The sequence below is a fragment of the Peromyscus eremicus genome, chromosome 3 (assembly GCF_949786415.1).
Source record: "Peromyscus eremicus chromosome 3, PerEre_H2_v1, whole genome shotgun sequence".
Taxonomy (NCBI): Eukaryota; Metazoa; Chordata; class Mammalia; order Rodentia; family Cricetidae; genus Peromyscus; species Peromyscus eremicus.
This window is the reverse complement of record NC_081418.1, coordinates 78,656,110-78,681,008: the sequence shown is the minus strand read 5'-3', so window position 1 is coordinate 78,681,008 and position 24,899 is coordinate 78,656,110. Positions and strand designations below refer to the sequence as shown.

The 24,899-nt window shown below is 39.8% G+C and overlaps 2 pseudogenes; one reads left to right on the top strand and one right to left on the bottom strand.

The window, feature by feature from the left end:
• Nucleotides 1-7,763: 7,763 nt before the first annotated feature.
• Nucleotides 7,764-10,592, bottom strand: LOC131906306 (60 kDa heat shock protein, mitochondrial-like; annotated as a pseudogene).
• Nucleotides 10,593-21,147: 10,555 nt separating this feature from the next.
• The window catches only part of LOC131906305 (large ribosomal subunit protein eL33-like), a 28,276-nt pseudogene continuing 24,524 nt past the window's right edge, over nt 21,148-24,899 (top strand).

Sequence of the window (24,899 nt, the reverse complement as noted above, 5' to 3'; positions counted from 1 at the left end):
AACATTCCTGGTACTAACCTGGAAGCAGGGAGCCCAGTTCTAGTTATTTTATGCCACATCTTTTCTAACTTCTTTGTAAATGTAATAGACATGTACAGCTGCAATATCTAGAAACTACCTTTAGCGAGTGATTCCATTTTAATAATTTTTTTCCTTTTGAGAAGCGTCTCATGTAGCTGAGGCTGGCCTTGAACTCCCGAAACTCCACCTGCCAAGTACTGGAGTTACAGGGGTTGGTAGTCAATTTGGAAAGAAGCATCTTTAAACACAGACCTGTTAAAAATTTCAGTTATTTTTATTTCTAACTATTTTACTCACTACTATATCTATCATGTGAGTCTCGGCTCTATCTCAAGGAAAAGCAATTAAGGGCTTCAACAAGAACATAACAAAACCAGCTTTCAAACTGTTTCAAAGGAGAAAGGTAGCATAGAAGCCCAAAGACACTAAAATATTCTGACTGCTCCTTTTGCCACAATGGAAAGCTAGCTGGTACAGTTAAGAAGCGGAAATCTATTCAGGTAACTGAAAAAAGAAAAAGCCACCAGCTGTAAACCCCCAGCTGCAGATGGAAGAAAGAAGCATCGCAGAAGAGGCATCTCCAACTTCTCCGTACTGTAGTTTTTGTGAATGACCATTGTCATGTGTCTGGTATGGGATCACATTAAGAAGAAAGGACGAGATCATCACCGTGACCACACCGCAAGCCTCAGGAAAGCCATTGTCTGTTTCTTGTTGGAGGCACATTGTTCAACATTTCACCGAGGAAAATATCCCTTGGCATTTCAGGGGCCGGAGCCGCATCTCTGAAGCTCCCTCAGCTTACAGTTATCTGCTTGTGAATCCCATGGTTATCAGCTCAACTCTCAAAAGGTGGCACCTCCCTGGACATCTGCTTTAAATGATTAGCATGTACAATCCATGCATGGGAGTTATTTGAAGTGAGAAATTATAATGTACACATTTAGCTTTAACTGATTTCATACTGTGGAATAAGACCCTATTTGGAAAATTTAGACAGGATTTCATCTCAGATCTCTTAGTAACTCCCCACTCCCCACCCTGAGACAGAGCATCCTGTTGCCCTGGCTGGCCTCAGACACCCTATGTAGCCAAGGATGACCTTGAACTTCTGACACACCTCCTGAATAGGTCTTTGTTTACAGGTGTGTACCACCAGGGCTGGTCTCTGCTGAGCCAGGGGCAGAACCCAGAGCTTTGTCTACTAGACTAACACTCTACAAGCTGAGTTATCCCCAACCTAGGAGCCAAATTAAATGTTACTAGAAGATAATGTAGTTTAGAGTGAAAATTAGGTTCTTTGAAATCTAGTTAATATATTTAATTTTAATTAAAATATTTTATCTTTTTGTATATGGGTGTTTTGGCTATGTGTTTGTCTGTGTACCGTGGTGTACCTGGTTCCCATAGAGGCCAGAAGAGGGTGTCAGATACCCTAGAACTGGAGTTAGAGATGGTTGTGAACTGCCATGGAGTGCTGGGGAAATGAACTTAGGTTCTCTGCAGGAGCAGTAAGTGCTGTTAACTGCTAAGCCATCCCTTGAGCATATATATATATATTGAGATAGGGCCTTAATTTGTGGCTCTGACTGATTTGGAACTTGTTATGATTCCTAGACAGCCTTAAAATTCACATGTATCTTTCTGATTTATCCTTCCAAGGGCTGGAATTGCAGGCATGAGCCACCATGACACATTCCTTCTGTCTGTCTGTCTGTCTCTTTCTCTGTCCATCTCTCTGTTTCTGTTTCTCTGTCTGTCTCTGTCTCTGTCTCTGTGTGTGTGTGTGTGTGTGCATGTGTGTGTGTGTGTGTGTGTGTGTGTGTGTGTGAGAGAGAGAGAGAGAGAGAGAGAGAGAGAGAGAGAGAGAGAGAGAGAGAGAGAGAGATTATTATCACACAGATAAAAATAAACAAAGAAGCTCCTGTACATTTTTTTTTTCAAGGAGACCATAAAGGAGAATTGCTTTACTAAGATCCTTGTAATACAAATGACTTGGTGTTTTCAAGTTGCTCAAGTGTGAAGTGTACAGAGGGAAGCTCTCTGCAGATCTGTGGGACAGGTGTAAGGCACAGTAGTTTCTCCCAAGAGCTCCTTCAGGGAGCCATCTCTAGCCCTGATGAGGGAGACCAGAATGGGGTGGCAGTTCAAATTCCGTTGCCGAGCGAATCTCCTGAGACTTCAGACAGGGAGCCGTTTCTGACAGTGGGTGCTGTTGTGGACTTATGTCTACGATTAACACCGATGACCTTGTGTCCCTTTGACGGTGCATACTCCAGCAAGGGACATTCAGGGGATGAGGCCTTCAGTCGCTAGCTCAGCTTCTCCAGTTCCCTGGGTTGCTCTGAAGCCATAAACTACTTCCTTGGAGGACAGGGGATAGTAACCTACCCTCATTTCTTATGGCTTTAAAAAAATTATTATTATTTTTGGTTTTTTTCGAGACAGGGTTTCTCTGTGTAGTTTCGGTGCCTGTCCTGGATCTCACTCTGTAGCCCAGGTTGGCCTCGAACTCACAGAGATCCGCCTGGCTCTGCCTCCCGAGTGTTGGAATTAAAGGCGTGCGTCACCAACCTCTGGCTCTTATGGCTTTCTAAAAAAGAGGGAGTAATATTTGTAAAAACAAACAACTCAAAAAAAACCCAAAGTCTCATGATATCTAAGAACTTCAGTGCACATGACTAAAGAATAGTGTGTTTTCTGGATGAGATGATAACCAAGTGGAAGTTTTCTGAAGCCTTTTTTTTTGCAATCTTGTTTAAAACACAACACAACACGCACACACACGATTTAACTAAATGAAAAGTAGTTATAAGTTTAGAGACATAAGAGAGTTCCATTTCAGTAAAGCCCAACAGACAGTGAATGCCACTTAGTTACTTTATGCTTAGTTATTACTGAAAATCTATATTAATTAGGAAGTATCCCCAGAGATGCTTGCACACTGTGGAAAAGTGTAATTCAACATTAAGCTCTTGCCTCCTTTTAAAGGAGCAAGAAGATTTTATCCTAAGCTTTTCCAGTAATGTATTCTAAAACTCTTTTGATTTCAAGTTAATTTTTTTAGATTGATTAAAAAAAAAAAACAGGGGAGAAAGAAATCTGGTTCACAGCCTGAATTATGCTAAAATAAACTAGTAATTTAAACACAGTGTTTTTTCTGAAGCCTGATTAGTGGCTGGTTTAACTTTTGCTCCTGAAGTGTATGCGTGCATTTCATGTATTGATGACTCTTTTAATCTTGTAAGAACCACATCCAGCAATGAATCACATTCTTCGAGTGAATAATTCAGTCCTGACGCCAACCTCAGAGGGGGAATATTGTGGTCATGCTGTCTGAACAGTGTGGTAGCTATGGCTACCTATATAATTCTTCCCAATGGAAAAAAAAAGTGACAATGACATTAAATTTAATCAGGTTTCCCTTTTCTGTGGTTCCCACTGGGATGAGCCACTAGTGTCCTGCCTTAAATATTCAAAGGCCTTCCTGAGTAGTTTGCATGTGTTCATGTACCGGGACAATGTCCTGCTACTGCAGAACAATAGAACTGTCACATAGTGCCCTTGCAACTGGGTGTGAGGCTGGCTAGCACCGCTGAGCACAAGGTTTAAGGGCTGGGCTTTAATCTAGGGGACATCTTAAGTCTCAGCAAACACTAGTAAGGAAATGTACGTAGACACTGAGTGTCCTTGTGTAAAAATCTGCAGGTGCTAAATGAGGATGCCACTCAGTTTTTCAGCCTCAGGAAGGTGGAGGACCTGGTGCTGAAAATGCTATCATGGTTGAAAACCTTTGAAAAAACAAACTAAGCAAGTATTTAGGAACTGAACTCACATCTATGCCCCTATACTTCTGCAGAACACTCAATAGAGAGCACTTTCTTTTAAATTACAAGCATAACTTAAAAATATATTTTATATCCATTGTGTGTATCTAGGAGGATTTTAAGCTGGATGCTAATTTTCAAAGGATGAAAAATACCAAGAGAGCCTGACTTCAGTCTTAGTGAATGTTCACATTGGATCTGTGACATCCATCTAAAATATCCCTGGTTGCTTATAACTTTGGTACTTGCAGATACAAAGGAAAACGCAAATTAATTTCTATCTTCTCCCCCACCACCCACAGGAGCATAAAACCAATCGACCATTAAAAACAAAAACCAATAAGCACAATTCTATATTTCTAGGAAAGAATTAAGAATTGTACATGACACTTTCTTCTTTGTAGACAGAGTAAGCCCATCTTGGGCTATGTTTAATTCTAAAACCTGGCCAGGAAAGTTTTTGAATAGTGTTAATATCCTTGGGCATCGTATTATATAACTTTTATGCAGTATTTAAGTGTTGTACAGTTATAATATAATAAGATACTTACATATTACTTTCTACAAATATATATAACAAAATATGTAATGGAAGTAGAAATGGAATGTGTGGTAAATAAAACTTTTCTTTATTTCTCGTATTTCTTATCTTATTTCTTCTTATCTTTGTTTCTTTATTTCTTATCTTTTGCTAAATGTTAGGTTGCATTGAAATCAGGCTCTTTGTCTCAATCAATAGGCATGTTTAATTTCTACTAACATCAATTTCAAGACATGAAAATTATTAGTTCATTGCATAGTTAAAAGGAAGATTCTTTTACAGATTTGTGTTTTAATTCACAAGGTAGTTGTTTGAAGATGGATAATTTGAAATTGTTTCTAATGTCAAGATCACAGTCAAAGAAGTAAGCATCTCATGCATGGATGTATCAGAAAATCTTTTTCTAATGACAAATCAGTGACCTCAGAGTCATGGAGGAGTTCAAGGTCAGCCAGTGAGATGCTCACGGTGGTCAGCTATTTTTGACTGACTGACACTTGTTTTTTTAATCTTTGAGAATGTGATTTCATGTTTATCAAACTTTGACATAAGGCATTGTGTACAATATAGAAATGGGGACCCTGTGCTATGGCTTTCCAAAATAAACTTGACACACAATATATTGGCATCCTCTTTAGGACAGATCAGTGTCAAAGGGCAGGAGGTCAGGAACGAATGGTCTTACTGAATAGGTTTCAATCAGAGAAGGCAGAGTCCCCAGGAGAAATGCCCTTCCAGAGAGCCTCATTTGTGGACTCCAGGCACTGCAGCTCAGCTCTCTCCACTTCCCCTATTATTTGGTGGCAGGATGTTAGAGTGAATCAGTAACTTGTGCATCTATACAAGGGTGACATGAAGTCATTATTTCGTGTAGAATGGAAAAGAGTCCAGAGAGTTTCACCAAACCTAGAAAAGATAGTAGTAGGTAAAGTTTGTCTGTTTCCATGTTTCTTTCTTTCTTTTTATGTTTTGAGACAGAATCTCATTATGTAGCCCTGTCTAACCTGCAACTTCCCGTGTAGGTCAGGCTGGCCTCACACTCACTAAGATCTGCCTTGTACCATTATACCTAGTCGCGTTTTAATTTTTGTTTGATTGTTTAATTTATTTTGGAAATTTTCTCAAGGAGCCTAGCTGGCCTTGAACTTGCTGTGTGGCAGAAACTGGCCGTGAACTCCTGATCATCTCGTCTCCCCTTCCCAAATGCTGGTACTGCAGGATTGTGCCACCCACTGTGCCTGACAAAAGTTTGTCTTTATGTCACCTTGAGCCTCCTTCGGATTCCTCTGGACTCTTTCATGCATTTTGGCCACAAGGTGATAGATAAATATTTAGTGTACAGTCCAGTCCACAATGTCAGAAAGTGTCTTGAAATTTCTTTTTTTTTTCTTTTTGAGCTTAAAGCCAGCTTTATTGGTTGTAGTAGTAAGGCAAGTCCACGTAGTTAAAAGGGAGGTTTATTTTGTGGGGTAACTTACAAGTGAAGGGATAGGTTACAGGGTCCAAGAAAGGTGTAGCTCAGTCCAGTGGTGTTCTCTGGAAAACTCTGCTTGGTCTACCTCCAGCATCCAGGATCCAGGAACCAAGAGCGAAATTTCTTAATTTAGTTTGAAGATGCACTGGCTGCTGACTCTCTAGATTTTGTTTGTTCCTCTCAATCCTCATTTGGATGATAGAAACCACAGTCTGAAGAGAGCAAGTTACTTCACTTGTCTGGCTTATTACTGGATTTGATTGCACAAAATCCTTGACTAACAAGGAAGAGACCAATAAGAAATTGGAATGTTGTTCCGCACACTTCCAGATTTGTGCACTAGGTTGGTATTTCTTTGCTACGTCTTATACTGTGAAGAAGTCATTTTAAAATTATTTCACTTTGAGAAAGCAAGTTTTTGAAAAAGGTCACCTTACATAAAACATTCTCTGGACAAGAGTATGATCAAAAGTCTAAGGATACTATAATGTCCATTCTGGGTGCCAGACATTTACACTCAGAATATTTAGAACACAACCATTTTCTTCTTGATTACTAATGGTTTAGTTAATGTCTCATTCAAGGGTGTGTTGTTACTGTTGTCCTGAACATTTAGAATAAATGTCATGGACATTTATGCTCTCCCCTGTCCTAGCATGTATCTTGGAAAAGCAAGAACATTCTCCTACAAAATCTCAATACTGTCTTTTCAATCATTTAGCATTACTATAACAATGGGCCCAAATGTATAGTTTATATTCAAGTTTCCTCAATTGACCTCCAAATGACCTTATAGAGCTGTATAGCTTCCTGGTGTGCCTTCTCCCTCTGCCCCTCCCTTCCCTTCATCACTTTCTTGGTGTCTTTAAAGTCTGGATCCAATCAAGTATTATACACTGCATACACTTATCATGAAATTATTTAAAAATTACATCATTTATTTATTTTGTATGTACATGTGTGGATGTACCTGTACTGTGGTGTATGTGTGGAGGTGGAGGACAATTTATAGGAGTTGGTTTTTTCAACCACGTGGGTCCTGGGCAGAACTCAGGTTGTCAGGCTTAGTGGCAAGTGTCTTTACCCATCCAGTCATCTTGATAGTGTTCATTAAGTTAAAGAAGGAGTATTTAATTTTCTTTAACCTAGAACACTCCCATTCCCAGTATTGTCTTTTATAATTTTTTTGTGGTAAATTCTTCTTGCTCAGGGATAACACTTTGGGTGTTATGGCCTTACCCTGATAGCCCTGTTTATGTATTTATTTTTGCTTTTTGAAATTTTTTTTCTAGGCCACATTTTTTTTATTTAATTTTTTTTAATTTTTATTTTGCAATACAATTCAGTTCTACATATCAGCCACGGATTCCCTTGTTTTCCTCCCTCCCGTCCCCCTCACCTTCCCCCCAGCCCACCCCCCATTCCCATCTCCTCCAGGGCAAAGCCTTCCCCGCGGACTGAGATCAACCTGGTAGACTCAGTCCAGGTAGGTCCAGTCCCCTCCTCCCAGGCCGAGCCAAGCGATCCTGCATAGGCCCCAGGTGCTTTTTGAAAAATTTAAACAAAATTTTCTTACAGAGGTCACAAAATTGGATACTTCCCTATTTTGTACACAATTGTTCTTCCTCTCTATAGAGATCTGCTCCTGAACTTTCCATCTGGTGGCAGCAGGCACAAAAATCCTGACTGTAACAGTAGAAATGCCTCAGTGATTTAAGTTGAAAGTAGGACCCTGGGGTATGGTTCTTGCCCCTAGTACCAGGAATGTACAAATGTATTTATTAAAAAATACAAAATAAATTATCTATAGGCATGGACAATGACAACGGTAAACCATTGTATACTGTCAACTGAAACCAGTAGCTGATGGATGGACCAGTCTTTCCTTCAGGCATTTTCTTCAACTGAATTCTTGGAAGTTATTCTTGGTGAGCAGTTTGCTTTGAGCATCCTTGAGTTTCCTGCCACAGTTACAGGGAATGACAGTGTACTGTTTTGAGAATTCAGATATGTCATCTCCCACTGTGCCCATCCTAGGTTCCTTCTCTTTAGGTATTTCTGTCACTGCAGGTTCTGCTATAGTCAATAGAGAGGCTTTCCCACAGCAGCCAGTAAAGCAGTTCTTATAGTCTTTGTTGGATCAATGATTTCCTTTCCTACCTGCTCTGGGATGTTTTTCTGTATGCTGTGAATATGTGTTGCTCCCATTAAATAAAGCTGCGTTGGCCTATGGCAGGACAGGATAGAGCCAGGTGGGATATCCACGAGATCGAGAGAGAAGAAAGGCAGGGTCAGAGTAGATGCTGTGAGCCACTGCCAGGAGAAGCAAGATGTGAGAGAACAGGTAATGCCACGAAGCCATGTGGCAATGCATAGATTAATAGGAATGGGTTGAGTTAAGATGTAAGAGCTGGGTAGCAAGAAGTCTGAGCCATAGGCCATACAGTTTGTAATTAATATAAGCCTCTGAGTAATTATTTTATAACCGGCTGCTAGAGCTTGGGTGAGAAAGATTCATCTGGAGCGTGGGGCTAGGCGGGACTGAGAAACTTCTCCCAACACCTACTATGTTCACAAAACTTCCAAGAATAGCATCATAACCAATTCTGAGAAACTCTGCAGCATTTTCTCAACTATCAAATATCCTTCAACACCTAATTCTTTGCAATAGACACTACAGGAATTTTCAGGACTCTGAATAATTTGCACATCAACTTTCTGGTCTTCATTAGCAGGCTTTAATGAGTAGAAGGCTGGAATGCATCAAGGCAGAGTGCAGCCCCCTCCTAGAACAACGCCTTCTTCAACAGCAGCTAGTGTAGCACTGAGGGCATCTATAACTCTTCCTTCTCATTTATAGCAATATCACTTGTTCCTTCTGCCTTCAGCACAGCTATTTCAGCTATTCATTCAGCTTTTCCTCTTCATATTCACTAGCTGTATCATTGCCCAGTGATTTCTTCAATGTGGTTTTCAATTTGAGCATTGTCATCTTTGGTGGCAATGACCTCTCTGACTTTCCCTAAGTCCTGAGCTTGAAAATCTTTTAAGATTTAGATTCAACCCATCTTCTCCAAGTACTGCACCACCAGTAGCAATAGACATATGTTTAAGCTGGTTCTTTCTATTGTCCCCAAGTCCTGATGCTTTGACGGCTGCAACCCAAAGACCAACTTTTACCCTGTTCAAAACCAGTGTACTTAGAGCTTTTCTTTTTAACATTCCTAGCAATTATGACCAAGGTCTCCCAGTGAGTACTGGAAATTTCTAGAGGAGGTACAATGGACAGAACACTAGAAATATTCTTTCACTCAACTGAAGGTAGGCATCTTGGGATTCACATTTCTGACCTTTTACTGTGTTAGCAAAATATGGGGAACTAGGTCTTTTGTGGAAGTTTGAATAAAAATGACCTCCATAGGCTCACGCATTTGAATACTTAATCATCAGGGGGCAGCACTACTTGAGAAGGATTAGGAGGTGTGGCCTTGCTGGAGGAAGTATGTCACTGGAGGTGGGTTTTGAGATTTCAAAAGCCAAAGCCAGTCTTTTCCCCTGCTGCTTGTGGATCTGGATGTAGAACTCTTAGCTACTTCCCCAGCACCATGTCTGCCTGCATGCCACCATTCTCCCCTCCATCATGATAATGGACTAAAGCTTTGAAATTCTTTTTTTTTTTTTTTTAAAGCCTACAGCACCCGGTATTCCCAGGCGGTCTCCCATCCAAGTACTAACCAGGCCCGACCCTGCTTAGCTTCCAAAGCTTTGAAATTCTAAGCAAGTCCGAATTAAATGTTTTCTTTTATATGAGTTGCCATGATCATGATGTTTCCTCACAGCAATAGAACAGTGACCAAGACATCTTCTATACAACTTCATGCCTTCAATAACTTCTAATTTATTATCCAGTGTTTTTTCATCTTTCATTGTGATGAAACCCTTCCTTCCAACTTTTTCCACTGCATTAGAAATGGTATTTCCATTTCTTGATCTCCTTTTGCAGAAATTTTAGCACTCTGAACAATTTGTTGCAGGTTTAGACTGCTTTTCAAGTTCAGCAGTTATAGCATCACTAGCTAGCATGGTGCATATTCTGATTCCCACTGTATTAGCTGCTTTACTGTGCTGTGGATATTGCTCTGTATGCTGTGTTGTGTTGCTCTGATTGGTTAATAAAGTGCTGATTGGCCAGTAGCCAGGCAGGAAGTATAGGTGGGACAAAGAGAGAGGATAATTCTGGGAAGAGGAAGGCTGAGTCAGGAGTCACCAGCCAGACACAGAGGAAGCATGATGTGAAGGCAGAACTGGGAAAAGGTACCAAGCCATGTGGCTAAACATAAATAAGAATTATGGGTTAATTTAAGTGTAAGATCTAGCTAGCAAGAAGCCTGAGCCATTAGGCCAAACAGTTTAAATAATATAAGCATCTGTGTGTTTATTTGGGTCTGAGTGGCTGGCTTAGGGCCTGGACGGGACTGGAGATAACTCCAGTTACATTAATGGTCCTTTCAAAGTACTCCTTGTGGTGAAGTGTGCCACATCAGTAGCAGTGTTGTGTCAGCTCTAGGCTCTTCATTTGTGATATCAGGAACAGTCACACTATCTTTTCTTACTTTGGGACTTCTCCAGCTCTGTTCATAATCACTGCTTTTCCCTTTGGCTCCACTCTCAAGGCTACAGCATCACCTAAAAGGTTTATACCTTGAAGTGTCAGGGCAGGGCTGTCCATACCAAATTTTATATCTTTGGCCTGAGCCTGGGTGAGATAAGGAGCCAGTGCTTGGGCGACACTAGTCTCATCAGGTAAAGCAGTGAGGCAAGCCTCCGGCAGCCAGTGTTTGCTTTCTTTGACACAGGGTCTTCTGTAGACCAATCTGCTCTAGTGATGTTTACATAGCTGAGGATGACTCTGAACTCTGGTGTTCCTTTTCCCATGTTCCCGGTGCTAAGGTGACAGGTGTGTGCCACCACCTCTTGCTCCCTTGTTCCCTGTTTTAAAAGCCTGACTCTAACCTCTTCAGGCCTATTGCTTTGCAGATAAGCTTCTGTTAACGTCAATCAGAGTCAATTTCTGTGGCTTGAAGCCAAGAATCATGAATTCTGCAAAAATAATAACTTCTTTTCATTTTTTTTGAAACAGTCATTCTCAATGTAGACCTGGCTGATCTGGAACTTGCTTTGTAGATCAAGCTGGCCTCAAACTCAGAGATCCATCTGCCTCTGTCTCCTGAGTGCTGGACTAAGAATGTATGACACTACATCCAGTTCCAAAATGATAACTTCTTCGTGTTCTGGAAAATGAGAGCTAGTCTCTGAATGTATTTCTATTAAAGAAAGAAGAAAAATATTGAAGTTTAGCTGATAAGTTGCAGAGCTAAAGAGAGAGCATAGTAGACAGCGGCATTTGCTGCCAAGCCTCATGACCTGAGCTTAGTTCCTGGAACCCACATGGTGGAGGGAGAGAGTTGACTCCCTCAAGCAGTCTTTTGCATGTTGTGATACATGTTCTCTCCCACACCTCTTTCTTTCAGTAAATAAACAACAAATTTAATAAAAATAAAAAAATCAATCCAAGGATGAGGATAAAACTCCATACTTAGGAGAAAAGAACACTGCCCTGTGAAAATCACTCATCTAATCTAAATCAATAATACTTATATCAACCAACAGTATAAATACTTGAAATAAGCACTGCATACCCAGTGCTGAATTTTTATTTTTTGTTGTTTTTTTACTTTTTTTTTGTAGTGGTGGGGCTTTTTTTTCTGAACACAGGCTCTTACCTGTCCCATGATGTTGGTGGTCCCTCTGCCTCAGCCTCCTGAGTAAGCTGGAATCACAGTCTTCTGTGACTAAACTTCACTCCCCTCTATGTTGATACCTAACTGTCTCATAACTATTTATTGAAGAGATTGTTTTCCCCCATTGAATAGTTTGGACACACACCTCCAATCCCAGCCCTGAGGCTGATGCAAAAGGATCATTTCAAGTTCCAAGTCAGCCTGGGCTCCATGGCAACACTAGTTATTTATAGTTGTGTTAGTTACATTTCTACTGCTCTGATGATATCCATTCTCTAAGTCTAGGGTTGTTCCAGGGTGGGAATTGGAGGTGTTGGTATGTGGTGATGGTGATGGTGAGCTGTGTGAGTGTGTGTGGTTTGGAGACATCCGAGAGGCTGAGACAAAAGGAACAGGAGGATTTTGAGTTTGAGATCAACCTGGCTACGTACCATATCTGGGTGTAATGATTTGTGTCTATAATTTCAACCTTTGGGAAAGAACCTAATGCAGGCCTACTGTGAAGGGAAAGCCATCTTGGTAAGTTCTCATTACATAGAGCTCAAACTGCCTCATACTTGCTGTGTAGACCAAGCTGGATTTTGGATTTTCAGGAGGTGATCTTCCTACCTCTGCCTCCCCAGTGCTGGAACTGCAGCCATGTGCCACCATGCTATGCTTTGCACTGAGTTTACTTGTGAAACTGCCATGTTAGCGGCGAAGTCCACGAGGAAAGCTAGGAATAGTAGAGGTGACCTTCCCCATGGAAGACCGCATCAATTGATTGTCTAGTGCCCAACAGTCAGCTTTGAGGTTTCAGAAGCCCATGCCAGGCCCAGTCTCTCTCCGCCTGAAGATCAGGATGTACAGCTATTAGTTAGTCCTCCAGTGCCATACCTGCTTGCTTCCCACCATGATGATCTTGAACTCATCTTCTGAAACTGTAAGCAGGCTCCTGACTAAATGCTTTTTTAAAAATAAGAGTTGCGTTGGCCATGGTGTCCCTTCACAGAAATAGAGTAGTGATTAAGACAGGTATCTTTCCATTTTTCTAGTGTCTTTCTTTATTGCTTTCTTCTTAGGACTGAAGTTTTCACTGTAGGAGTCTTTCTCTTTCTTTAGATGATTGGTTGTTATTATTGTTGTTGTTGTTGAGGCTGTTGTGAATGGAAATATGCCTATGATCTCCTCTGTGTGTTTTTTGTTGGTGGATAGAAAAGCTATTGATTTGTGTAAGCTGATTCTGTGTTTTGCCATAGGGCTGAATTTGTTTATCATTTCTAGAAGTTTTCTGGTAAGATTTTTGGAATCTCTAATGTATAGTACAATGTCATCTGTGAATAGGGATGGTTTGACTCCTTTCCCCATATCTGTCCCTTTAATTTCCACCTCTTGCCTTGTTGCTCCCCCTAGTACTTTGGTTACAATGTTGAAAAAGAGTGTGGATAGTGGCCGACTCTGTCTTATTCCTGGCTTCAGTAATATTGCTAAAAACTTTCCTCCATTTAGGAAGGTGTTGGCTATGAATTTCTCATATATAGCTCTTATCACTCTGGCCATATATCTAGGACTTTTATTATGAAGTCATGTTGGATTTTGTCAAAGACTTTTTCTGCATCTGTTGAGGTGATCATGTGATTTTTGTCTTTAAGTACATTAATGAAGTTTATTATGTTGAACCATCGCGTATGTTGAACCATCCCTGCATTTCAGGGATAAAGGCAACTTGGTCATGTGGATAATCTTTTCCAGTGTATATCTGTATTCTGTTTGAAAGTATTTTATTAAGCAGTTTTGATTCTATGCTCACCAGGGATATTTGGCTGTAGTTTTCCTTTTTTGCTGTGTCTTTAACTGGTGTTGGTATTGGACTGATAATGGCTTCATGAAAGGAGTTTGGGATTGTTTCTTCTCTGTGTTTCTTCTTCTCCTCTTCCTCCTCCTTCTCCTCCTTTTTCTTTTGAATAGTTTAAGGAGAAGGATTGACTATAGATTTTTCTTTGAAAGTCTGGTAAAATCTTCCTGTGAACCCATCTGGCTCTGGACTGTTATTAACTGGAAGGATTTCTATTACTATTTCAATCTTATTTGCTATGGGTCTGTTTAGGTTGTTGACTTTTTTGTTTAAGTTTGGAAATTCATCTATTTCCTTTAGATTTTCCAGCTTAATGGGTTATGGGTTTTAAGAGTATTTCCTTATATTATTCTGAATTTCTTTAGTGTTTATTGCAATGTTTCTCTCTTCATTTCTGATTCTGGTAATTTGAGTCCTTTCTTTCTTACTTTTGCTTAGTTGGGCCAAGAGTCTGTCAGTCTTGTTTACCATCTCAAAAAAAAAAAAAAAAAAAAACCAAAACCAGCTTTTAGATTCATTGATTCTTTGTATTGTTTCTATTTTATTGATTTCTGATCTGATTTTTATTATTTCTGGCCTTCGATTAGGTTTGGATTTGGTTTGTCCTTGTGTTTCCAAATTTTTGAATTGTATCATTTGGCCACTTATTCGTTTTCTTCCTGGTTGTTTAATGTAGGCAATTAGAGCTATAAATTTCCCTCATAAGACTGCTTTCAATGTGTACCAGAAGCTTTATTTTGTTGTGTTTTCATTTTCACTTATTTCCTGGAAGTTTTAATTTTTTTCTTGATTTCTTCTCTGACCCAGTCATCAGTCAGTGATAAGTAGTTTAATCTCCATAAATTTGTGCATTTACTAGAGATTTGTTTGTTGTCAATTGTAAGTTTTATTGCATCATGGTCAGATAGGATACAAGGATTTCTATCTTTTTGAATCTGCAAAAATTTGTTTTGTGTCCCAGGATGTGGCCTAATTTAGAAAACCTTCCTTGTACTATTAAGTAGATTGTAGGATTTTGTTTGTTTGTTTGTTTGTTTTGGTGTTTGAGTGGGAATATTCTGTAGATATCTGTTAGATCTATTTGATGCATGATGTCAATTAATTCTGATGTGTCTCTGTTTATTTTTTGTTCAGAAGACCTGTGTATTGGAGAAAGTGAGGTTTAAGTCACCTAATATTGATGGAATGATATTAATTTGTGTCTTCAAATTCAGCAGTATACTTTTAGATAAGACATAGCACCCCTAAGTTTGATGGATATATGTTTAGGATAGTAATGACTCCTTAGCTAACTCTTTCTCTGATTAGAATGAAGTGTCCCTCTCTCTTTTCTGATTAGTTTTAGTTGAAGTCTATTTAGTTAGGTATTAGGATAGTGATGCCTGCTTGCTTCCTGGTCCCATTTGTTGGGAGAACTTTTGCCCATCCTTTTACTCTAAAGTGGTGCCTGTCTTTAAAACTAAGATGCATTTCTTATAGACAACAGATAGATGAATTTGGATTTTTGACTCACTCATTTAGCCTGTGTCTTTTGAAGGAAGAATTGAGGTCATTGATATCTAAAGCTATTATTGAAATGTGTGTATTAATTGTGGTCACTATTCTGTTGATTTTTGTGTTATTCATGTTCTAGTGGTACTTTGTATTTTAATAAGGATGGTTTTGTATCTCTTTCCACAGTCTCTCTGCCATGCTCATTCCTCTTTTTGGCTAGAAATAATGCTTCCTGTGCTTTCTAAAGTTTGGTTTGGTTATCCATTTCTTAGGCTGCTTATACTATGAAATTTTTTCTTTCTTCTTCATTTATGGTAGATAGTTTTGCTGGATATATTAGTCTAGCTGGTCATCAAAGTCTTCTAGGACTTGAAATGCATTGCTCCAGGCTCTTCTGGCTTTCAAAGTTTCCATGAGAAGTCGCCTATTATTCTGAATGGGTTTTCCTTTATATGGGACTTTATATATTTTTTTCTCTTCTACCTTTCAATACACTTTCTTTGTCATGCATACTTACTGTATATTTATGATATGCCGTGGAGATTTTCTTTTCTGATCTTGTCTATTTGGTGTTCTGTGTGCTTCTTTGTATCTATATAGGTGTTTCTTTCCTTAGTTTAGGAAAGTTTTCCTATGATCTTGTTGTGAGATATTAGCTGAGGATGTGTTACATTTATTTTTGCTGTGGAAAATTTGTTTAATGATGCAAAGACGTGTTTCATTCTTTTATGTCTCATTTGCTAAACTCTGTGTTACTTTGCCTGTTTAAAACACCTAATTGGTCTAATAAAAAGCTGAATGGCCAATAGCTATGAAGGAAAAAGGATAGTTGGGGCTGGCAGGCCGAGAGAATAAATAGGCGGAGAAATTTGGGAAGAGAGGATTGAGTAATGAGAAAAGGAGGCAGAGTCAAGCTAAGGCCTGGAAGTTATAAGTAAGAAAAAGCCTCTGGTGTGATTATTTGGGAGCTGGGTGGAGCCCCCCCCCCCCAAAGGCAAAGGGCCAAAGACTAAAGAATAAAAACAACCAACTACATTTAATCTAGTCCATGGTAGTGAGTTGGGAGTCTTCTTCCTCATCTGTGCCTATAATTTGAAGGTCTGGTCTTTTTGCATGGTGATCCACATTTCCTGAATATTCCTTTCCTGTTTTTTGTTTTAATTTTTATATTCCCTGCTTATTTCATCTAGGTCTTCTACTATATCTTCAAGCCCTGGCATTCTATCTTCTGCTTGATTCTTTCTACTTTTAAAGCTTTCCTTTGAATTTTCAAGTTAAGTTATTGGGGTTTTCAATGCCAACTTCATTTCAGCTTGAGTCCTCTTCAATGTTTCTATCTCTTTATTGAATTCTCTTCTCAAATCTGGACTGTGTTTGCCATTTCCATCAGCTTTATGCTTGTGTTTTCTTGGGTATCACTCAGCTGTTTGTTCTCCTTAAGCTCTTTCTCAAGTTCCTTGAATTGTTTCTTTGAATCTTCTTCAAGCTCCTTGAATTATTTGATGAAGTTTATGATTCTTCTTTTAATTTCTATGTCCTGGGATTCATCTAGATATTTCTCATTGGCAAACATTCTACAGGACTGATCGACTTTGGAGAAAAGATACTGGCTTGGTCTTTCATATTGTTGGTATTTTTGTGATAAGATCTGGGCATGTGTCCTTTTATTAGCTCTGAGTCTGATATTGACTGAACAGGTTGGGAAGAAGAGAGGATCTGAAGACTGGGCCTAGGGGTTGGAAATGGCTTGGGTGAGATGCAGTCAGGTGGACAGAGGGGGCTGAGCTTGTGTATAGGATGTGCCTTCTGGTCCAAGCCTGGAGTGTGGGGATGGGTCTGGTTGGGTGGCAAGTATTGATGTGGCATGGGAGGGGCTTGTAGGTTGGGAGATAGGTAGTGAGGAGCCTGGCAGAAGCCTAGAGATGAGTTGGGATTCAGGCAGGGGAGGCCTGGCTAAGCTACTGCACTGGATGTAGGACCTAGGCTAGACATAGTGGGCTGGAGAACAGGTATGGATGGGAGGTTAGGGACACTACCTGGACTGGACCCCAGAAAAGGAAATAGGAGGTCTGGATGCTGTGAACATGGGACCTGTGGGTGGTGGCAGGTAGGATGGGTCTGGGTTAGACCTTAGAGAAGGAAATTTATTTACTTTCTGAGTATAAGCATGTAAGTATGTGTGTGGGTAAGCATATTTGAATGTCAGCCAACTTTCAGAATTCAGTTTCTTTCCCATCATTCAGGCTCTGGGGATTGAACTCACGTCATCAGGCTTGATGACAAATGCCATTACACACTGAGCCCTCTCACCAGTCCAGAAAGTTCTCAAATTTCTGTAGAAGAAAGAACTCTAATATTTGGAATAAAATGTGCAGTGCAAAAGATAATGGCAGACTAAACTCTGCCGAAGAAAACAGTGAACTGGAGACAAAGGAATTGTCCGACATGGCACATGGGCACACTTAAAGGAAAAAAGAGCTACTGAGATCAGGTCATTACAGCACAGCCTCAGACAGCCTATCACCCTTACAGTTTAAGTCCTTGAAGGAAAGAGTGGAGAAAAAACATCTAATAACAGTAGCTGGATTTTCTCCGTTTTATGAAAACCGTTTGAGAGCTCTAAGAAGCTTGACAATCCATAGTCCCAGGAAAAAAGAAGAAAATAACAGTAAGGCACACCATAGTCAAGTTGCTCAAGATGAGTGATAAGAAGAAAACCTGAAAATCAGCCAGAACAACAGCAAAAAATGATGGCTGATTCTTTTCAAAACACACTGCATGTAAGACTGCAACAAGGTAACATCATCGAGGGAGGTAAAAAGAGAACATAATTAGACTTCCATACCTAGTAAAAATGTGTTTCCAAAATTGAAGAAAGGAGGTTGGAGCTGTGGCCAGAGAGAGGGATCATCTGTTGGGGGTACTTGCTGCTCGGTTGGTGGTGCATGCCTTTAACACTAACACTAAGAAGGCAGATGGGTCTTGAGGCCAGCCAGGTCTACAAAATGAGTTTTAGATCAGCCAGAGCTACATAGTGAGGCTCTATCTTAAAAACAAAGAACAACAGCAGCAACAACGACAAAAGAACACTTCCTGTTCTTGTGGAGGACCTGGGTTCTGAACCCAGCGCTCTCCTTGTGGCTCACAAGCATCTGTAACTCCAGTTCTGGAGGATCTGCTGCCCCCTTCTGGCCTCTCTGGGCACCAGGCATGTTATTGGTATATACATAATCTTACTAATTTTTTGTTTGTTCTGAGTGTGTGTGTGTGTGTGTGTGTGTGTGTGTGTTAGAGAGAGAGATGGACAGACAAGGGAGGGAGGGAGGGAGAGAGATAGAGATAGAGAGAGGTAGAGAGAGAGAGAGAGAGAGAGAGAGAGAGAGAATGAAGTTGGAGTCTGGAGGGAGGATCTGGGAGGCACTGGGGAAGGGAAAACATGATCAAAATATGTGGTACGAAAATATTTAAAATAAATATTTACAATAAAAATTAAAACAATCTCCCCAAACAAAATACATCTTTAAAAAACGGAAAAGAGATAAATTTTTGTTTTAAGGATGTACACATTGGAAGAATTAGTCACAAATCTGCAGACCAAGAAATACCATGGGTCGTGTTCCATGATGTGTCAAAAACGATACCACACAAGAAGTAGATCAAAAATTGCCCACTGCATGGGTAATACACGATCTACTAGGATTATGTAAAGCTTTGAAAAGATAATTGACTGGTAAGAAAACAGCAATGTCTGTGGGGGTCCACATGCATGGAGAAGGACAGCAGAGAGGTCAGAAGGGAAGACATGGAAGCCCTGGCTTCTGGTGACATGATCGTGGTTAAAGGCTGACAGCTGGAAGTGGACAGTTAAGGATGAGTGCTCTAGGCCCTTCTGCCATGCTACCACACTGCAACAAGCTCCCACCACAGAAAGAGGCGGGATAGGAAAATAACCTGAACGCATTCAGAGACAAAGAGAACCAAGAATAGTGGGCCGAATAGAAAGCCAGTGTGGAATTGGTTGCTTAAAACGGCCCTAGTAATAACTATGTTTCAATGACATACAACCGTTGTTGAAGTTCCCAGCAGCTGGCAGGGATGCTGAGATATGTACCAATTGATTTTCTTATTGTTGGATGAGTTTCTTCTCTCCCTTCCCCCTCCCCCTCTTCCCTTCTTCCTCTTTTAGCAGTACTGAAGATCAAACCCAGGGCCCTGTGTATGCCAGGCAAGAACTCTATGGATTGAGTTTTATTTCCAACCCCCCTCTCCCATTTCGTATTTGTTTTATTTTGAGACAGTGTATTACTAAGTTCTTCAAGCTAGCCTTGGATTCACTCTGTATTCCAGGCAGGCTTTGAACTTGTGATATCTTGCCTCAGTTTTCCTAGCAGCTTGGAATGTAATCATTGTTTGTAGGACACGTCCTTCCATGCCTTGTTAATGTTCTGGAAGTTATCGATCATTGTGTGCTGTTTATGGTGAAGAGCTCTGGGATGTAGCGTGTCAGCCATGAAGTCTGAATAATATTCTACTATTGTCTTTTATTTTTATTTGTATGTGTGTGTGTGTATCCTGTGGGTGTATTCCACATATGTGTGTATCCAATGAGGACAGAAGAGGGTGTTGGATCTCCTCAAGCTGGAATTACAGGTGGTGCTGCAAACTGAACTCCTGTACTCTGCAAGAGCAGTGTATGCTTTTAACCTCGGAGCCATCTCTCCAGTCACTAGTATTACTCTTTTTTTTTTTTTTTTTTTTTTGGTTTTTTCGAGACAGGGTTTCTCTGTAGCTTTGCGCCTTTCCTGGAACTCGCTTTGGAGATCAGGCTGGCCTCGAACTCACAGAGATCCGCCTGCCTCTGCCTCCCAAGTGCTGGGATTAAAGGCATGTGCCACCACCGCCCGGCACTAGTATTACTCTTACAAGTATATTTTTTCCCAAATATGAGTAATTCAATTACTAATAAAGAAGTCATCATAGTTTGCTCTTTTGATACCAACAAATAGGATTCCTTTCCACAAAACACATACAGCATCAAAATACTGCTTTAGAGAAAGAATAATAATTGTACACTATTTTATTTTAGCCATAAAGTCTTATTTATAGATGTCAACTGTACTTGAAAAAATTGGTGTGAAAATATTTAACTTGTGGCATTTATAATTTCAGTAATTCATAGCTGTTCTGTTATCTGTCTACCTACTGTTTTCAAGGGGACCAGTTCACTGTCTGTTGGAGACATTCTGGCCTCATACACCATCTAACCAACCATACTATAAAACAAAAAACAAAACAAAACAAAACAAAACAAAACAAAAACTCCGGCTTTCATTTGCCCTGGTGCAATGTCTCAGGCACTGTGATTTAAAGTTTTGACTAGCAAGTGCAAAATCCGATCAGGTTCCAGTGGAAGTTATGTGCTCAGCTCGGCCTTTGGCTTCTAATTGAGTGGCACAGTAGGTGTAAATTAATACATCACAGCAGAGCTCTGCTGCGGGTGTAAATCCACTGTGTCTGCAGCTGGTTCGCAGAGGGAAAATTCTTTCTCGTGGAGCTACCACTTGGTGCTTGTGCCTAAACTGTAAACATTCCTCCCCGGCTGCAGCCTGTGTTCCACTTCCAGATTCTTTGTAGAGCTTTTAAGAGAGGTCCGATGTTTGGTTTCAGGTAAGAAGTCATTGATTGATTGATTTTTACATTGCTAATCATTAGGTAACTTTTGTTACTGAGGTTTGAAAATTTGTATTTTGGGGAGGTATTGGCCAAAGGTCTGATAAATATCTTGAAGTTATTTTAAGGGATACGAGGGAGTGCTAAAAGGTTCTTTGATTCTATATTTAGGGAAAAAAAAGAATGAAAATGGAAATCAATGAATATTACTAAAACCAATAGCAACCCATTTTCTAAAAAATTGTCTTTAATGGCTGCATCTATGTGTGTGTCAACCAAGCCATTCTAGCAAGTCACCACAGAGTCTGAAAATTAGAATTTACGATCGTCCTGTTCATTACAACGGGGCGACAAAAGTCCAGTTGTTCTAAATTCCATAGTTAATGCCCAAGTTGTACCTTATTGCCCAGGGTTCACATCTCAAATATTCAGTACTTAAATATCAACTATTCAACAAAGGAAACATTTCCGGTAGGAAGGATAACATGAGCAGACTCACGACCAAGGTGTGTGATGGGGGAACTGAAGAGGAAAGGGTGCTTGCTTCTGTTTGCACGTCCGTCAAGGTGAGGTTGTATGAGATGAATTATTTCTACATACTATTCATGGAAGTACCAACTGGGGCAAACTTACATATGGAGTGACTTGTCATATTTTTCAAGAATTAGCTTGCGCATGCCTTTGTCTCAGGTATGCCGATGTTGCAATTTTATCTGCCAGGAGCTAACACTCAAGGAAATATATGCACCGATGTTGTTCTCAGTAAGTTACAAGGAGAAAGTTGGAAGCAACTTACACGTGCATCGGTAGAGATCTGCTAAATAAATTACGGTGCAGTTATGTGTGCAATAACTGCACTATTGCAAAGAACAAACTTTAGTTTTATAAGAGGCAACTGAAGTTTCTCACCCTGTAGATCTTGAGTGCAATGATGAGTCAGAGCAGTAAGCACATTATGTTTTTATACGGCAAAATAAATGTCCACATGCGTATCTGTGTGTCTGTGTATTGGTATTTTGTAAATCTTTCCCAAATTTTTGTGACAAGATTCAGTTCAGGGTGTGAGACGGAAAGTTGAAGTGGAGAGAGATAATCTGTTCACTTCTAGTTTACTACTTTCGTGGTTCATTTTATTTATTGGTCATGATGGTGCACATAGTTGATCCCAGTACTCTGGAGGCAGAGGCCAGCTTGGTCTACATAGCAAATTCCAGGACAGCCAGAGCTACAAAGTGAGACCCTGTCTCAGGAAAACCAAAATAAATAAAAAAATAAAAGTTAAAAATAATAAAATAAAAATATTTGTTTCCTTTTTAAATAAACAATTGTAGTCAAATATAAAATTGAGCTTTTTTTTAAAAAATACAACACAGTGATAAAAGAAGTCAGGAGAAACATAGACACACAAATACATTAAAATTTTATTCAAGCATGTGACTTTAATGATGAGGCAAGTAAACTGAGACTTGACAATTTTTTGCTCTGACTGGGATCTTTTAAATTAGCTTGATCTTATTGTTTACTTTTGTTTTCTGAAGAAAGAAACCATTTGTTCTGATCTGTTACAAAATAATTCTGTTTTACTAAGGAAATCTTATATGTTGCCATCAAAGTGAGAAGAATTGATTTAGTACTTTTTTGTCATGTTAAGTTGTTGAAAAATAATAAATGATTAAAAAGTGACAGTCAAGTTTAACCTTGGAAATGCCACCATTATTTGTGCAATTAGATGGAGAGTAGACGGGGTACCGTGGGAGGCTGGCTGCTGTCCTGGGGGATGCGGGTGGGAGGATAAGCCCTCTTTTCTTACTGAACTTATCCTCCGAAGATGGAGCCCAGGATGCTGTAAACATTTGCTCACTTTTGGTTACTAGAGTAAATTCAATTCAAAACACGTGAACCTGTTTATACTTATATTTATAATGAATACCTCCATAACCCTTGTCTTAATAATTCTTAGTTACAGTTTTGATTATTATTTTATTTCTTATCATCTTTCTCATTGTATTTATTTATATTCTTCATCTTTTCATTTTGGAATTGTATTTAGTCATTCTAGAATGGCTAGGGTTACAGTACATGAGCACCTATAATAATCCTGAGTGTTCGTAGATGAAATGTCTACCAATTGTTCTTAACTAGAAGCTATTTCTATTCTCTTTTCTTTCTGCCCAACCAAAAACACATGTAAGAATCCCTCCTCCTTCCTCCATCCCTCCTCCCTCCTCCCTTCATCCCTCTCTTCCTTCCTTTCATTACTGGTATCAAACCCAGGACATGACATGAACTATGATGTCATTCTTCTCTTGAACTTCATACCCAGCTCCTTAGGTCATTTTTGGTTATAATGACTCTGGAGTGGTGCCTGCTACTCTGACCCAGTGGGTGGAAGCTGGGGATGTTGTTAAACCCTTCCCACTGCACAAGAACACTTCTAACGAAGAATTAACCAGTCCTGACACTTCACATTAGTTCTGAGTTTGAGACCCTACTAATTGTGTGTGCATATGTGTGTGTGTGTGTGTGTGTGTGTGTGTGTGTGTGTGAGAGAGAGAGAGAGAGAGAGAGAGAGAGAGAGAGAGAGAGAGAGAGAGAGAACGAGAGAGAGAGAATAAAGTTTCCAGGTGAGACTTAAATTTTGTTTTTTTTGAAGGTCGTTACATGAGTATCCAACCAGGCTAACTAGACATCTCAGTTGAATTGACAAGGTTTCAGAATGTCCCAGGATCATTTCAACCGAGTGCATCTGCAGTGATTTTTCTGTGTTTATCTGAGTGATGATTATAAGACAGGAAATGACCTGAATGTGGAAGCTCAAGAGACCGTACTCTCATGAACAGGCACCAAGTCTTAAATTCCCCACTAATCAGATACAAGGAAAGGCACTTTAAGTGAAATTCTCATTGACTGTTATAAATTGTTGCCTTTCAGGTTTCATTGATATAAAAGTCTGACTGTTTAAAACGTGGTGAAGGACTGTTAAAATGAAATTTGACTGACATATGTGTTTAGGGTTTTCTTTTAAAAACAATCGAACCTGGCTCATTATTTATGTTATTTGCCTCACAAGTCACAAAGAAAGCCTTTTTAAAGGGGATCAGGGAATAGTAGTACATCCTTATGATCTAGTGTTCAGGAGAATGATAGGGTCATGAGTGCAAGGTCAGCCTACCCTATCTAGCAAGATTCCATTTTATAATAAATTTATAAAACAGAATAAAGGAGGGAACAGGGTACTTACTCAGTTTCCACACATGTAGGTTATCTCATTTTTAAAGTTTAATTTAATGTTTACGAATTTTTTCCTGCATGTATATCTGTGTATCATGTGCATGCCTGGTATACTCGGAGGCCAGAAGAGGGCATCAGATCCCCTGGAACTGGAGCTATAAGAGTCTGTGAACAGCTATGTGGGTGCTGAGAATTGAACCTGGGTCCTCTGGAAGAGTAGCTAGCTCTCTTAACCACTAAACCATGATCCAAAACTTCTGGTTTTCTCATTCATATACAGACAGTTCTGACATCCTATTGTAGCAGGATAGTAAAAACAAATGTGCAAAATGATCTTCATGTTCAATGGACAATGGCTGTGCTGTGATCTACTGGTGTTTTATCCCATCTTCAATGTCTGTCTATAGGTTATACATGCACTACACATATGGTTGTGAGGTATACGGCTGTACATATACATGGGTGTACACATAAAAAGGCAACAAACAGTAAAATTAAAATTTAGCACACAAGCTTAATACATTGGAAATATCGTTGAGAACTGAGATATTTGGTTTGTTTCTAAAAACTTGCCAAGTTTTAGGACTGGGCAGATGGCTCAGTAGGTAAGAGTGCTTGTTATGTGAACATGAGGACCTGTATTCAAAATCCTCAGAACCCATGCAAACGCTCAGCATTGCCCATAGCCATGCATGCCTGTAACCCAAGCACTGTGGGAAGCAGAGATGGGAGGACCACTGGGGCTTGCTGGACACCAGACTAGCTTCACATCCAGTGAGAGCTCCTGTCTTAAGGAGCTGAGGCAGAGTGACAGAGCAGGACACCCAATACTCTACTCTGTCCTCTGTGTGCACATGCACATGCAAATCTATGAGTACCCCCCACCCTATCCCTGATTACCAAGTGCAGCTTACACCATGCTTGTATTTCTTGGTGACTTCTAGTAAGGGATAAATGTCCTTTTTATGCCATGTGAACAATTACACTCTTTTAAAACTTGAGTTAG